Consider the following 15,601-nt stretch of genomic DNA (forward strand, 5'->3'; position numbering starts at 1 on the left):
TAATCTATAATGTTATGATTTTAAATTGAAAATTCGTAATTCATACTGATAAAAGCTATGATTTGTTCTGACTTTTATTGGTAAAATTTATGAGTTGTTACCACAATTTAAAATGTTATGATTTTAACGTGTATAGTTATGAGTCCGATAAAAGTTATGATTTGTTGTAGTGAATCACAATCCAAAATGTCAAGATTCTATGATAATTTATGATATTAATTACATTAGTTAAGAGTGGCTGTGGTATTATTATGGCATAGTGGTGTATGTAGTGGCAACTCTATAAATGATAATTTTCAAAAACTAATTTTCAAAACTATTAACCAAACAAAATAATTTAAACTTCTTAAACAGTAGATCTGGTAATGATGTCATATTAATAAATACATGTGAAATTTTACATGTTTTGTATTAAATGGTTACTTATAAATAATGAGTTCATATTATGTTTATGTATTGTATGTTGATTTATTTTTACAATCCTGCTGCATACCCCCAGTGGGGGTCGCACCCCCAGTGAGGTGTCGCGCCCCCACTGGCCGAAACCCAAAAAAAAAAAAAAAAAAAAAGAAAACAGTTTTTTTTTTGTCCAATTATGGACTGCCACCTCACTGGGGGTCGACCCCAGTGGGTGTATGAGGCATTTTCCTTATTTTTATTTTTTTTTGTAATGTGTGGTCATGAGTTTTCTCTGGTGTGCTCTACATAATCAGGGCCCGCCCTGAAATTTTCTAAGGCCAAGGGGAAGTCTGAAAATTGAATAAAGCTTTGTAGCTCGTATTTTAACCCCGAATGGCCCTAATTTTAGCACCCTCTCTCCCCCATTTTGGACCCAACAATGATTCATCTCACTAAAAAAAAAATACAACTCCAAGACCAAAACATCACATCATTAATGACGAGACCCACTACCACCTAATTAGTGGAGCACTAATTAGTGCTCCCAAGCATTTTTCTTTTGGACCTCACGTGCACATACAGCTTTTCTCTGCTCTCTATCTCTCTCTCTCTCTCACCCACCCAAAGTATCTGAATATCATACAAACTGTTTCAGTCTAAAATTCAGTCACTACATTCAGTCCAAAATCATACAAACTGTTTTTCTATGTGGACTTTCAACAAACACCGAGAATACCTTATCAAATTCGAGCTACAAAGCTTTATAAGCTTTATTCTTTCCATGTGGACTTTAAACAAACACCTAGAATGCATCAACACAAAAAAATTGGCCACAACCAAAAATAAAAAATAAAAAATACAAAGCCAATCTCAATGAATCCTTTAGCAATTGAATGAACAGAATGATGAATCACAATGAATCATTATCAGCAAAATTCAAACTAGAAATCAGAACACAAGCGCGATTCAACCTTTATCAGCAAGATTCACAATGAACTCTAATGTGTTTTTTTTTTTGGCAAAATCAGCAAAATCAATGAACTCTAATGAATGTTGTAATGCTCTTATGAATGTTGCCAAAAAAAAGACATTCAACGCCAATCTTTACTTTGCCAAAATCAGCAAGATTCAACCTTTACTTACATTGTCAATCTCCTATGAATGTTGTAATGCTCAACAGCAAGAGAGGTGCACGGTGGTCTACCCAGGTCGGTGGTCAGTGGCGGTCGTCAGTGAACACCCAAGTCGGTGGTCATCGTCGTCGTCGGTGAACACTCAAGTTGGTCGCTCGACGCTAGGTCGCTCGACTTCAGAGCAACCCAACCCAAGATCGTGTCTCCCGCTCTCTTTTCTCTCTCTCTCTCTCTCTCTCTCTCTCTCTCTCTCTCTCCTCTTTCTTTATTTTGTAAACTCGTGGGTTTCACGCATGGCTGAGGGATCTGGCCCAAAGGCTACAGCATGGATGCCAACACATTCGAGCCAATAGGAGCAACCTAGCAAAACTGTTGAAAATTAAGGCCATTCACGTATAAATAATAAACAAAATTATTTATTTAATTAAGTTACTCTAAATATATATAATGTAAATTCAAAATTAATGTAATAAGAGTGATACCTAAAACTAATGAGATCTACAAAAATATATATATATATATATATTTGGTCTTTAAGAGAAACTTTATTTTTTAATATCAACTTTGAATTTGATAAAAATTTAAAAAGATATTAAAGATTTTTTTTTTTTTCATCAAATTTGATAAAAAAGAAAACTTGAGATATGAAGAGAATTTTTAGAAAGATTTTCATGAAAATTTGATGAAAGAGTTAGAATAATTTATATAAAGAAAAATGTTTGGTGGCCCGAATTTGTGTGGCTCGAATAGCTCGAATGTGTCAAAACGACGTTGTTTTACACTCAAAACGATGTCGTTTTGGATGTTTTGAGCCATTCGAGCCAAAAAAAATCGAATCACTTAGCATTATTGTTATATAAAATCAAGTTTTTTACTCAAATTTATAATCAAATTAAATCAGGAAAGAAATGAAGAGTTGGAGATACTCTAAAAACCTTTAATTTAAATTGTGAAGTTACATGACTTGGTTTAGATCTTTATTTTTAAAACTACTAACCATAACAGTTAAAATTATTCGGAAGCCCTTATTCAGACTGCCTTATCAATTAAGGCCAAGATCAGCTCTCTGCATAATGCTGCGAACTTTCCAACATGGACTAATGTTTTTCTACAATGGCTTGACTTGGTTACTTAGCCTCAAAGTAGACCTATTGGTCCTTGATTCTTTGAATGAAATCTCTTATAATTTTAGTTACTTAGCCTCAAATTTGATAAAAAGGAAAACTTGAGATATGAAGAGAATTTTTAGAAAGATTTTTATGAAAATTTCATGAAAGAGTTTGAGTAATTTATATCAAATCAAGTTTTTTACACAAATCTATAATCAAATTAAATCAGGAAAGAAATGAACAGTTGGAGATGCTCTAAAATCCTTTAATTTAGATTGTGAAGTTACATGACTTTGTTTAGATCTTTATTTTTAAACCTACTAACCATAACAGTTAAAATTATTCGGAAGCCCTTATTCGGACCGCTTTACTCGCTTTGGGCCAAGATTAGCTCTATGCGTAATGTTGTGAACTTTCTAACCTAGATTGATGTTTTTCTACAATGGCTTGACTTGGTTACTTAGCCTCGAAGTAGACCTGTTGGTTCTTGATTCCTTGAATGAAATCTCTTATAATTTTAGTTATAATTTTTTAAGTATTGTGAAAAAGTAACTGGAATTTCATAATAGTTGAGTTTGGATCCAACTATTTTATTTTTGAGTACCTAAAGTTAAATTTATTGATTTTTTTTTTTACATTATTGCTAGAAAAGCCAGTTTTTAATTATTTAAGCTAAAAAAAATTTATCGTTTTATTTTATCTTATTTAGATGACAAAAGAAAAAAAAATAATAGGAACAATCCCTATTTGACAATTGCTAAAAACGTCATATCATATCTTATTTTATCTTTCGTAAAAAATTGTAATTCTCAGTTCAAATGCCTTAATTTTTTTTAGCAACATTCTTCTAAAAAAAGGTAAAGGAGCTACTAAAAGAATAATTGTCAAATCAATCTTGAATGACTATATATGTACAAAAATAAATCACACAATAGGTCACATAATACTCACAGAATAATTTTACACATACTCACAAGGGTATTTATCTTGTAGTGAAACATTGCTTGCAAGTATTATGTGATTCATTCAAGATATGTATCTATGAAAATATCTTTTCCTATGGCTAAATTTACCACCAATCTCCATGTTGAGTCTTGGCTAACATGGACTGTAACACTTGTGCTTCTTTGGTCCTTGTGACAGATTTAATTTCTTTCCATCTTGTCAAGTAGATCCTCTGAGAGGTGTATTTGGTTGTTGGTTGAGTGAATTATGAGTTAAACTTTGTTTAGAATTGGTGTATCATAGGTTTGGATTGTTAAAATCCGGTCTAAACTTGATTGGGTAGTTCTATGCACTTGTTTTGTTCATTTGGTGCTTTGGAATCTTTTATTTCTGCCCAAGGTGTCGACCCTCTACTTCCTGAGCTTCGACACTTGCCTATCTTTTCTTTTCTCTCTGGTTTCTGCCTTCAAGGGTTGGCACCAGCTCTTCTTGGTGTTAACACTGCTGGACCTGGGTTGTGCACGCTGCAGCACTACTTTCTGGTGTCGACACCAGGGCTTCTAGGTGTCCATACATGGTCAGTTTTGTGTAGGGGTATTTCACCTCTAGTTAGTGGTGTCAACGCCACCTATTGTAGGTGTTAACACCTGGCAGATTTTCAAATCTATTTGGGCTGCGGTTTTGGCATCTTTTTGGGATCTTTTGAGTTATTCTCTTGTCTGACTTTGGGTTAGATATTATGTTTAACCTAGTACTATAAATAGGGCCTCAAAACACCTTTCATTTTACTCACTCTCTCTCTCTCTCTCTCTCTCTCTCTCTCTCTCTCTCTCTCTCTCTCTTCCTTTTTACTGTGAACACCATTTTCTCTCTCTCCAAGCTCTAATTTTCTTCAGTTCTACTCATATCGATTAATCCCCTCACCTTACTCCTTTAGGATAGATTTTTGAGCGCATCGAGGGCTTCGTATTTATCTAAGCAGATCGTGTTTTCGTCGCAGTTGACTTTTTGGGTTTCTTTTTTCCTTCTCCTCTTCGCATCAAGAGGTAGGGATTTCTTTTCCTTTTCACAAGATAAATAAGTGGTAGTTTTTGTTGCATTAAAACCCATGATTTATCTTGAGATTTTCTAAAGCATGGTTTTGAGAGTTCAGGTTTTTGAGTCGTGGAGTTGAATCTCATGTTTTTGTTGTTTTGGGAAATATTGGGTTAGATAATCTTGTGTTTGAGGATTTTCTTGAAAGCCCTAGATTTTGTTATTTGTTTTGTGTAACGCCCTCAAAATTTGGTATAAATCAACCCAAGAGATTCACAAGCATAATATGAAATGTATTATTTTCATTCATCAGAGTTTATATTACAAAAGAGATTGCATGCATTACACTTTCATAAATATTCATTCTGAAACTATAGCATGTAACACTAATTAATAACAACCAAATAAATGCTCTACGGGCTTACATCTTTCCAAGAGATAACTTGGTTACAACAAAAGTAAGAGTCATAAGCTCTTTACAATTAAAGCCCTCGGCTTAAGAAGAAAACATATAAACATATAGGTAACAAAATAGAGCCTTCAGCCTCGTCCTCTCTAACTATGCCCTTGGAGGTGGCATGTCACCTGTACCTGAAAATGGTTTCCCAAGTAGGGTGAGCCAAAGCCCAGTAGAGATATGCTAAAACAGTGTATGAGAATTAACTAAGATATCAGCATCAGATAAAGGTGCAATATTCAAAACCAACACATGTTCTTTCTGAGACCATATAACATAGGGAACCATACCTCAATCCATTTCTATTCATTCATTTCGGGTTAATTTACCAACCATATTCATTATCATCTAATCAACCAAAATGAGATTTCAACTCAATGGTTCATAATTCAATACATTCATCAATCCAACACTTCTATCTTCTTACCATTTTACGAAATCACATCCGAGGGAACCGGCACCCACATATATATAAGATTTCGGGACTTCCACCCTGGACACTCCGGCCAACTTAATTTTCAATGGAGTCCATCCCCTATCTCCTTCTACACAATGGAGTATATCCCTTATCTCCTCCCAAACAATGATACATATATAATGTATTTAAGAACGTATCATATACAATGACTACCAAATTCACATATTCAACAATTCAATCAAACCGTCGTATTCAATGACATAATCCGCATGATTAGTTTCAATTTCCCTAATCCCCATGCAGTTTCTACAACAATCATAGCTATCCTCCACCGATAGCCCAAAACAGATATACAATCTATCAAACAGATAATTTATCATATTTTCCATATGTGAGTGATTTATCAAATCCAACTACACATTTCATTTATACATCCTCCAAATTTCATATTTCTCATATCAATTTCATTATCTATACAAATAATTTATTTAACTCATATTAGGGCAAATCTCCCATTTTCCAAATATTAACCCCAAGACCCAATCTCACCGGTTATACTCAAGTAACATCATGTTCAAGGCCTCACATACACATATGGCGCCGATTATAGAAAACCCCTCTTTCAAAAATTCAAACCCAAAACCTGACTTCACCCAAATCTTCCCAAATCCCACCCATTATACAAAATGACAAATACCTAGGTTGAAACCCATATCAAAGAGTAGAATATCCCTACCTCAAATGTAGAAGCTCAAAGGAAGCATGGAAGAAGCCTCAAAGATGTCCAAACTCAATTTTGCTCGGACGAAATGGGAGCCCACAAGATACTCTATTTTTTTAACAAAGGGACTAGGGTTGAGAGACCCCCAAATCAAGGTGTATTTATAGAGAGAAAGAGAGAGAGTATTTTAGAGAGAGAATCAGCTGGGCTAGGGTTTTGGGTGAAAGAGATACAAAAAGTGATGCAGAAAAGCTCTACTGCGAACTAATATACACAATCTTCGCTCGAGCGAAGGAGTTGTCGCTCGAGCGAAGGAGTTGTCGCTCGAGCGACCAGACACAACAAAAGACCTCGCTCAAGCACAAGAAGCGTCGTTCGAGTGTAGAATGCAAACCTTCAGGTTTGCCACAGACCCACATGCACGCTCGAGTGCAAGAAGTCTCGCTCGAGCGAAGAAGCTATTTCACCAGACTCGCTCGAGTGCAAGAAGCTTCGCTCAAGTGAAGAACTTCTCCTTCCGAGAAAAACTGTGTCTGGGAGAGAAACTTGTAACGCCCTCAAAATAATAACAATAAACCCATCAAATAAAACATTCATTAACATATAAAATCACCACATTCTTCTACTCATCAGTGTTTCATTACAAAAGTATTACATGTTAACAACAAAAGCAAAATGCCCTACAGGCTTACAGCTTTCCAAGTTAACACTTGGTTACATCAAAAGAGTACTAACTCATACACGTTAAGCCCTTGGCTTGTATTTACATGTAATACATCAAAAGGTAAAACGACAACATTATGTCCGCCTCAAGCCTCCCAAGCTATGTCCTTGGAGGTGGCATGCTACCTGCACCTGAAAATGATATTCCCATATAGGGTGAGTCACAGCCCAGTAGAAATACACTAAACCAACCATGAACAATGACTAAAATATTAGCAATTGATAGATGGCCAACACTGATACATTCACATAAATCACACATTTATGTCAACCGACAAATGAGTCCAAGTCACTTTTCATTTTCCCCTTTTCAATAGATAAGCATGCTAGCTCTATCATCATTTCCACAGATATGTATAAAAAACTATATCCCACATTCAGATAAGCATATAAGCTATATCCACATTCTACAACAGATATGTGTAACAACAATATCCACAGATAAGCATATAAGCTATATCCACACTTCACAAAGATAAGCATATGAGCTCTATCTTCACTTCTCTAGACAAGCATATGAGCTGTATCTACGGAGTTCATCCCCTATCTTCTCCCAACACTATCCGGTTTAGAGGTACATCCCCTATCTTCCCCTAAACCGCGGAGTACATCCCCTTTCTCCTCCTCTACACATAATGTATACAAACACATGGGTTCTATATACCATCACTCAATACATATAGTCAATGTATCCTATCAACCGTCAAGTTCCATGACACACTTCATTGATTAGTTTCAGTTTGCCTAATCAACATGCATTGTCTACAACAATCACGACTATCCTCCACCGATAGCCCAAAGCAGTTATTTCTAAACAGAAAATAAATGCACAATGGATATTCAATCAACATTTCATTTCCTCATTCTTCTCAATTAACTATCCCAATTAATTAAACAATGTAATTAGGTCAATTCCCATAATTAACATTTCAACCCTTAGGTCCCATTTTCATCAATGATTTAACATTCATTCCATTTCTCTATGCCAAACATGCATCTAGGTTTATTATGAATAAAACCCCAACTTTTGTAAAATTGCACAAAAGCCCCAAACTTTCACAAAATTACCAAACCAACCCCAACATCTCAAAATACCAAAATTTAAAGACAAAATCCATAGAGAGGAGTAGGATATCCCTACCTCAAATTCGGAGCCCCAAAGGAGAAGACGACAAAACCCAACGTGCTCCAAAACCTGAGATTTTCAGATTAAAATGTAGCCCTCGACGATCAACAACTTTTTTGTAAAGGCCAAAGGTGAGCAAATCACTCCTACTAGATCAAAACCTAGAGAGAAGGTAGAGTCTAGAGTGAGAGGCTCAACAATGGTGATTTTGGAAAAGTAAGAGAGAGAAGAGAAAGTGAAAAAGTGATTTGGAAAGTCACAATTTCGGGACTTTAACCCAGGTCTCAGCTCGAGCGTAAAACACCCCGCTCGAGCGGCCACTCACAGACTTCCGCTCAAGCGGCCAATCTCCCGCTCGAGCGCAGAATGCACTCGCTCAGCACTTTTGCAGAACCAGACCTCCGCTCGAGCTCCCCACCCTACGCTCGAGCGTACAACACTGCACAACAAATACTGGATGGGTGTATTCCCCGCTCGAGCGCCAACATCTCCGCTCGAGCGGACAGGCCAAAAATCTGGGCAACTAGTTTTGGTTTCTAAACTCAACCAACCTGAAACAAACCCACCAAACACATCCCATAACTCAAATATGAAGTAAAGAGGATGCAAACAAGATAATAAACCACAACTAACATCCACGGACACATGTCCGGATCACTATTCAACAAGGGCAAAACCCGGAATCGCTATAACCTCCCCCCCTTAAAGAATTTCGTCCCCGAAATTAAGCACAAGTTTCCAAAACAAGTTTTTTCTTTGTTTTAAACAATGTTACATTTTAACATTCAACAATTCGACCCATTACCGGTCATCCCCTCCATTTAACAAGAGGCATATCACAATATGTAAACAACATATGTACTTCCAACATGCATCAACATTATGCACTATCTTTCCAATTCCAACAATATATTCAACATATACAATGTTACATTCAACTTCCATATGAGGCAAGTTCCCAAAACATACTTCCAATAACCCAAAACATTCTCAATGTTTCACAACTTAAGACATATATAAAAGCGCTTAAGTTCAACAAAATACAAAATTTAAATACAAGATCACATATCAACAAACAAGTCCGGATATTTCTCGCGGACTTCCAACTCACGTTCCCAAGTGGCCTCTTCCACTCCGTGATGTTTCCACAAGACTTTCACCAAAGGAATGGTCTTGCCACGCAGGACCTGATCCCGCCTATCCAAGACCCGAACCGGTCTCTCCTCATACGAGGCATCCTCATCTACCTCTAAATCGGTCCAATCTAACACATGTGATGGATCTGGCTCATACTTCCGAAGCATACTCACATGAAACACGTCATGCACTCCGGACAACTGCGGCGGTAAGGCTAACCGATAAGCAACCTCACCAATCCTCTCAAGGATCTCAAAAGGACCAATAAACCGAGGGGATAACTTTCCACTCTTCCCAAACCTCATCAGGCCTCGCCTAGGTGATATTTTCAGAAAGACATGATCACCTACCTCAAACTCCAAAGGCCTCCTCCTACGGTCAGCATAAGATTTCTGCCGACTTTGGGCTGTAACAAGCCTCCTACGGATAAGCTCAACTTTCTCCGTCGTCTCCCTAACCAACTCCGGACCCAACAAAGGTGCATCACCCACCTCGGCCCAACAAACTGGAGACCTACACGGTCGGCCATACAAGGCCTCAAACGGTGCCATACCGATGCTAGACTGAAAACTGTTATTGTAGGCAAACTCTACCAAAGGCAAGTGCCTCTCCCACGTCCCACTGAAGTCCAGGACACAACCCCGAAGCATATCCTCGAGGATCTGAATAGTACGCTCGGACTGCCCGTCAGTCTGAGGATGATAAGCCGTACTAAAGGTCAACTTAGTGCCCAAGGCACTCTGCAAACTCTGCCACAACCTAGCAGTAAAACGAGGATCTCTATCTGAGACGATCGTCACTGGGACCCCGTGCAATCTCACTACGTCCCGAACATACAAATCGGCAAGATGATCTACCGTATCTCTCACGCGCATAGGAATAAAGTGCGCCGACTTAGTCAACCGGTCTACAACCACCCAAATAGCATCACTACCCCGCTGAGTCCTCGGAAGACCTACAACGAAGTCGATAGTGATATGCTCCCACTTCCACTCGGCAATAGGCAAGGGTTGCAACAAACCCGCTGGCCTCTGATGCTCGGCCTTCACTTGCTGGCAAGTAAGGCACTTCGATACGAAAACCGCCACATCTCTCTTCATACCCCGCCACCAAAACTGGCGACCCAAATCCTGATACATCTTAGTACCTCCCGGATGCACCGCAAAGCGCGAATGATGAAACTCTCGGAGTACTTCCTCACGACAAGACTCCGGTACAAACAAACGATCACGGTATCTCACACTCTGGTCGGGATACACCATCAAACCCTTCTCAACTTTCCCACTGGAGATCTTCTCTCGGAGGGACTCTACCTCAAGGTCACCTCTCTGCGCCTCTAACACTTTAGTCACAAGTGTAGGCTGCGCAACAACAGAAAACAAGGCCGCAGCCTCAACAGATTCGCCCAGTAGCAAATCAAACTCACCAAGTGCTCCCAACAGCTCCCATTCCCGGATGGCTATACAAGCTACATCACTAATGGTCTTCCTACTAAGGGCATCTGCCACAACATTGGCCTTTCCCGGATGATAATGCAACTCAAAATCATAATCCTCGATGAACTCCATCCATCTCCTCTGCCTCAAATTCAAGTCTCTCTGTGTAAACAGATACTTCAAACTCTTGTGATCCGAGAATACCTCGAACCTCTCACCATAAAGGTAGTGCCTCCAGATTTTCAAGGCAAAGATCACTGCTGCTAACTCTAGGTCGTGTGTGGGGTAATTCTTCTCATGTGTTTTCAACTGACGTGAGCCATAAGCTACCACTTTCCCCTCTTGCATCAACACACAACCCAAACCCTCTCGTGAGGCATCACAATAAACCGCATAACCCAACCCTCTCTCCGGAATAATCAACACCGGAGCGGTGGTCAATCTAACTTTCAACTCTTGGAACGACTTTTCACAAGTCTCACTCCACACAAACTTGACTCCCTTCCGAGTCAGTCTAGTTAACGGTGACGCTAACCTGGAGAAATCTTTCACAAACCGGCGGTAATACCCAGCCAATCCCAGAAAACTGCGGATCTCAAACACACTCTTAGGCTGTGCCCAATCCTGCACTGCCTCAACCTTGGATGTATCAACGGACACCCCTTCCCCGGATACTACGTGGCCTAAGAATTTGATTTCCCTCAGCCAGAACTCACACTTCCCAAACTTGGCATACAGCCTATGGGCTCTAAGTAACTCAAGCACCACTCTCAAGTGTTCCTCGTGCTCCTCCTCTGAAGGCGAATAGATAAGGATGTCGTCCACAAAGACGACCACAAATCGGTCTAAGAACTCCCGGAAAATCCGGTTCATCAAGTCCATAAAGACTGCCGGTGCATTGGTAAGCCCAAATGGCATCACCAGAAACTCATAATGGCCATACCGCGTACGGAATGCCGTTTTCGGAATATCCTCCTCCCTGACCCTCAACTGGTGGTAACCCGATCTCAAGTCTATCTTAGAGAAACAACGGGAACCCTTCAACTGGTCAAACAAATCATCTATACGGGGCATAGGATACTTATTCTTAACCGTAGCCCGATTCAACTTCCGGTAGTCAATACACAATCTCAAGGCACCATCTTTCTTTTTAACAAAGAGGGCCGGCGCTCCCCACGGCGAAACACTAGGGCGAACAAAGCCCTTATCGAGCAATTCCTGGAGCTGAACTTTCAACTCAACCAACTCTGCTGGAGCAAAACGGTAAGGTGCCATAGAAATCGGCGGTGTGCCGGGCACTAAATCAATAGAGAACTCTATCTCTCGGTGAGGTGGCAAACTAACAAGATCTTTGGGAAAGACGTCCGAATACTCACAAACCACCCTTGGTAACACAACCTGGGTCTCACCACTCTCACCACTCTCAAAGCTGGCAAGTAGACTACTAAGCTCACTTCGCCCTCGCGAATCAAACCCCGGTGGCAAAACACTACCAACCCGGTCTCCCAAGAAATGGAACCACTCCCCGCTCAAGGTACATAACGTGACCCTCTGGCGGTAGCAATCAATAACAGCCCGGTATGACGATAGCCAGTCCATACCCAAAATAACATCAAAACCCTTCATGGGCATGACAACAAACGGAAAAGGAAGCCTATAGTCGGCGACCTCTATATCACATCCTCTAACACCCTGTTTCAGGATCAACTCACCGCCCAAAGGCGATACCACACAAATAGGAGATGCTAACTGTGCTAACTCCAATTCCAAAACCGATGCAAATGCAGCAGATACAAAAGAATGAGATGCACCCGTGTCTATCAACACATTAGCAATCGAGTTGCAAAACAGAAAAGTACCTCTCACTACTGATGGAGCTGGTACTAAATCCTGCGCGGTAAAAGCATACACGCGCCCCGTAGGCCCCTGGTCTACCTGCTCACCTCTCGGAGCAAAAGACTGCTGCACAGACTGGGATGACGAAGCTCTCGGATTGGCCCTCGAGGCCTGCACAGACTGAGCTGGCTGAAAACCCTGCGTCTGCCTAGAACCAGACGCTCCCGAAGTAGCACTCAACTGCGGGCAAAACCTCTTCAGGTGCCTAGGCTGCCCACACTGATAACAAGACAAGGGCTGCCCCCTGCCCAAACTCTGACTCTGCGGTCTAGCTGAAGAAGAAGCAGCTCTCTGACCCCCACCCTTCTGCGGGCAAACAGAAACCTTGTGACCCAGCTGGCCACATTTGTAACAGGTGAATTCCCCCTGACCACCTCTCCCGGAGCCTGCACTCGGCACTGGGAAGGTCGATCTAGCAACACCACCCTGCGACTGCTGAGGGTTAAAACCCTTCTGCCTCCTACCATCACCCTGGCTATCCTGGCTCCTCTTGGAGCCTTTCTGCCCCTCATCCTCCTCTTGCATCATAAGCTCCATATGAGCTGCAGCGTCCACTAGGTGTCTATACTCTCGGATGTAAGACCCACCAACCCTCAACTTGAGGCCCCGCCTCAACTTCCGCTCAAACTCGTAGCAACGGCGTTCCTCAGACGCCACCAATTCCGGTGCAAACCTGGACAGACTAGTAAAGGTAGCCTCAAACTCGGCCACCGACAAGCCCTGCTGATTAAGCCGGCTAAACTGATCCCTCAGCTTCTCCCTAGCCACTGCCGATAAAAACCTCTCCTGGAAAGCATTTACAAACGCCTCCCAAGTACCACCAACACGAGCCTTCTCGTACTTCCACCATTGACCCGCATCTCCCTTCAGTTGGAAGGATGCCAAGGTCACTTTCAGTGCTCCGTCCTCGATGCCAAGCATCTCAAACGTCTTACTCATTTGCTCTAGCCACTCATCAGCCTTCAGTGGCTCTTTCGGATCCCCAATAAACTCATCCGGATTAGACCGGAAGAACTCCCTCTTCAAGAAAGAAGGCCCTGCCTCAGCGGCCTGATTCCCAGCTCTAAGAATACCCAATGCTCCTGCTATCTCTCTAGCCAAGGCACCCATAGCCTGCTGACCCACGGGCTCGGCCACATTGGCCTGACCAACTCCCTCCTGCACTGCCGGAATCTCACCCTGTAACGGTGCTTCCTGCCTCGCAGGTCTACCACGCCTAGCACCTCTTCCTCGTCCTGACATCCTAATAAAGGTAACACAGAACATTAGCACATTCACAAATGTGCCGAAACTGAACACTCACGTCCTAACGCATGGACAACTGTAATTCACTTCACATAAGCACATAAACACATAAACACTTACGAATTTCATTTCCGGATAATGATAGTCCCGAGGCGTTACTAGAGTTCCGGTTAGAAATAGCATTGATCAAGTGCTTTTCCAACAAGACTCCCAGAAACCCAAGGATCCAATCAACATCCTAGAAATTAAATCCCATACCCAGATAAACACATAAGCATGTTATCAATTAAACACAAAGCATGTGATACTACATCTAAGTCTCTACCAAGCGAGACAAACCCATTGTGATCCTAATCACTTCCCACGTACCCAAAGTATTCGAACCCGGTACGCTCTGATACCAAGTTGTAACGCCCTCAAAATAATAACAATAAACCCATCAAATAAAACATTCATTAACATATAAAATCACCACATTCTTCTACTCATCAGTGTTTCATTACAAAAGTATTACATGTTAACAACAAAAGCAAAATGCCCTACGGGCTTACAGCTTTCCAAGTTAACACTTGGTTACATCAAAAGAGTACTAACTCATACACGTTAAGCCCTTGGCTTGTATTTACATGTAATACATCAAAAGGTAAAACGACAACATTATGTCCGCCTCAAGCCTCCCAAGCTATGTCCTTGGAGGTGGCATGCTACCTGCACCTGAAAATGATATTCCCATATAGGGTGAGCCACAGCCCAGTAGAAATACACTAAACCAACCATGAACAATGACTAAAATATTAGCAATTGATAGATGGCCAACACTGATACATTCACATAAATCACACATTTATGTCAACCGACAAATGAGTCCAAGTCACTTTTCATTTTCCCCTTTTCAATAGATAAGCATGCTAGCTCTATCATCATTTCCACAGATATGTATAAAAAACTATATCCCACATTCAGATAAGCATATAAGCTATATCCACATTCTACAACAGATATGTATAACAACAATATCCACAGATAAGCATATAAGCTATATCCACACTTCACAAAGATAAGCATATGAGCTCTATCTTCACTTCTCTAGACAAGCATATGAGCTGTATCTACGGAGTTCATCCCCTATCTTCTCCCAACACTATCCGGTTTAGAGGTACATCCCCTATCTTCCCCTAAACCGCGGAGTACATCCCCTTTCTCCTCCTCTACACATAATGTATACAAACACATGGGTTCTATATACCATCACTCAATACATATAGTCAATGTATCCTATCAACCGTCAAGTTCCATGACACACTTCATTGATTAGTTTCAGTTTGCCTAATCAACATGCATTGTCTACAACAATCAAGACTATCCTCCACCGATAGCCCAAAGCAGTTATTTCTAAACAGAAAATAAATGCACAATGGATATTCAATCAACATTTCATTTCCTCATTCTTCTCAATTAACTATCCCAATTAATTAAACAATGTAATTAGGTCAATTCCCATAATTAACATTTCAACCCTTAGGTCCCATTTTCATCAATGATTTAACATTCATTCCATTTCTCTATGCCAAACATGCATCTAGGTTTATTATGAATAAAACCCCAACTTTTGTAAAATTGCACAAAAGCCCCAAACTTTCACAAAATTACCAAACCAACCCCAACATCTCAAAATACCAAAATTTAAAGACAAAATCCATAGAGAGGAGTAGGATATCCCTACCTCAAATTCGGAGCCCCAAAGGAGAAGACGACAAAACCCAACGTGCTCCAAAACCCGAGATTTTCATATTAAAATGTAGCCCTCGACGATCAACAACT

General features: G+C 40.6%; 1 long non-coding RNA gene across 1 annotated transcript in view; it reads right to left on the bottom strand.

Annotated features, from left to right (window-relative positions):
* LOC145795312 (uncharacterized) overlaps positions 1 to 1,829 on the bottom strand; it is a 67,333-nt gene extending 65,504 nt beyond the window's left edge. Inside the window, exon 1 of the long non-coding RNA XR_014336087.1 lies at positions 1,543 to 1,829. This is a non-coding gene — a long non-coding RNA (uncharacterized LOC145795312). The remainder of the gene's footprint in view (positions 1 to 1,542) is intronic.
* Positions 1,830 to 15,601: the final 13,772 nt, after the last annotated feature.

The sequence above is a fragment of the Camellia sinensis genome, chromosome 7, assembly GCF_055761805.1.
Source record: "Camellia sinensis isolate YWXY chromosome 7, ASM5576180v1, whole genome shotgun sequence".
NCBI lineage: Eukaryota > Viridiplantae > Streptophyta > Magnoliopsida > Ericales > Theaceae > Camellia > Camellia sinensis.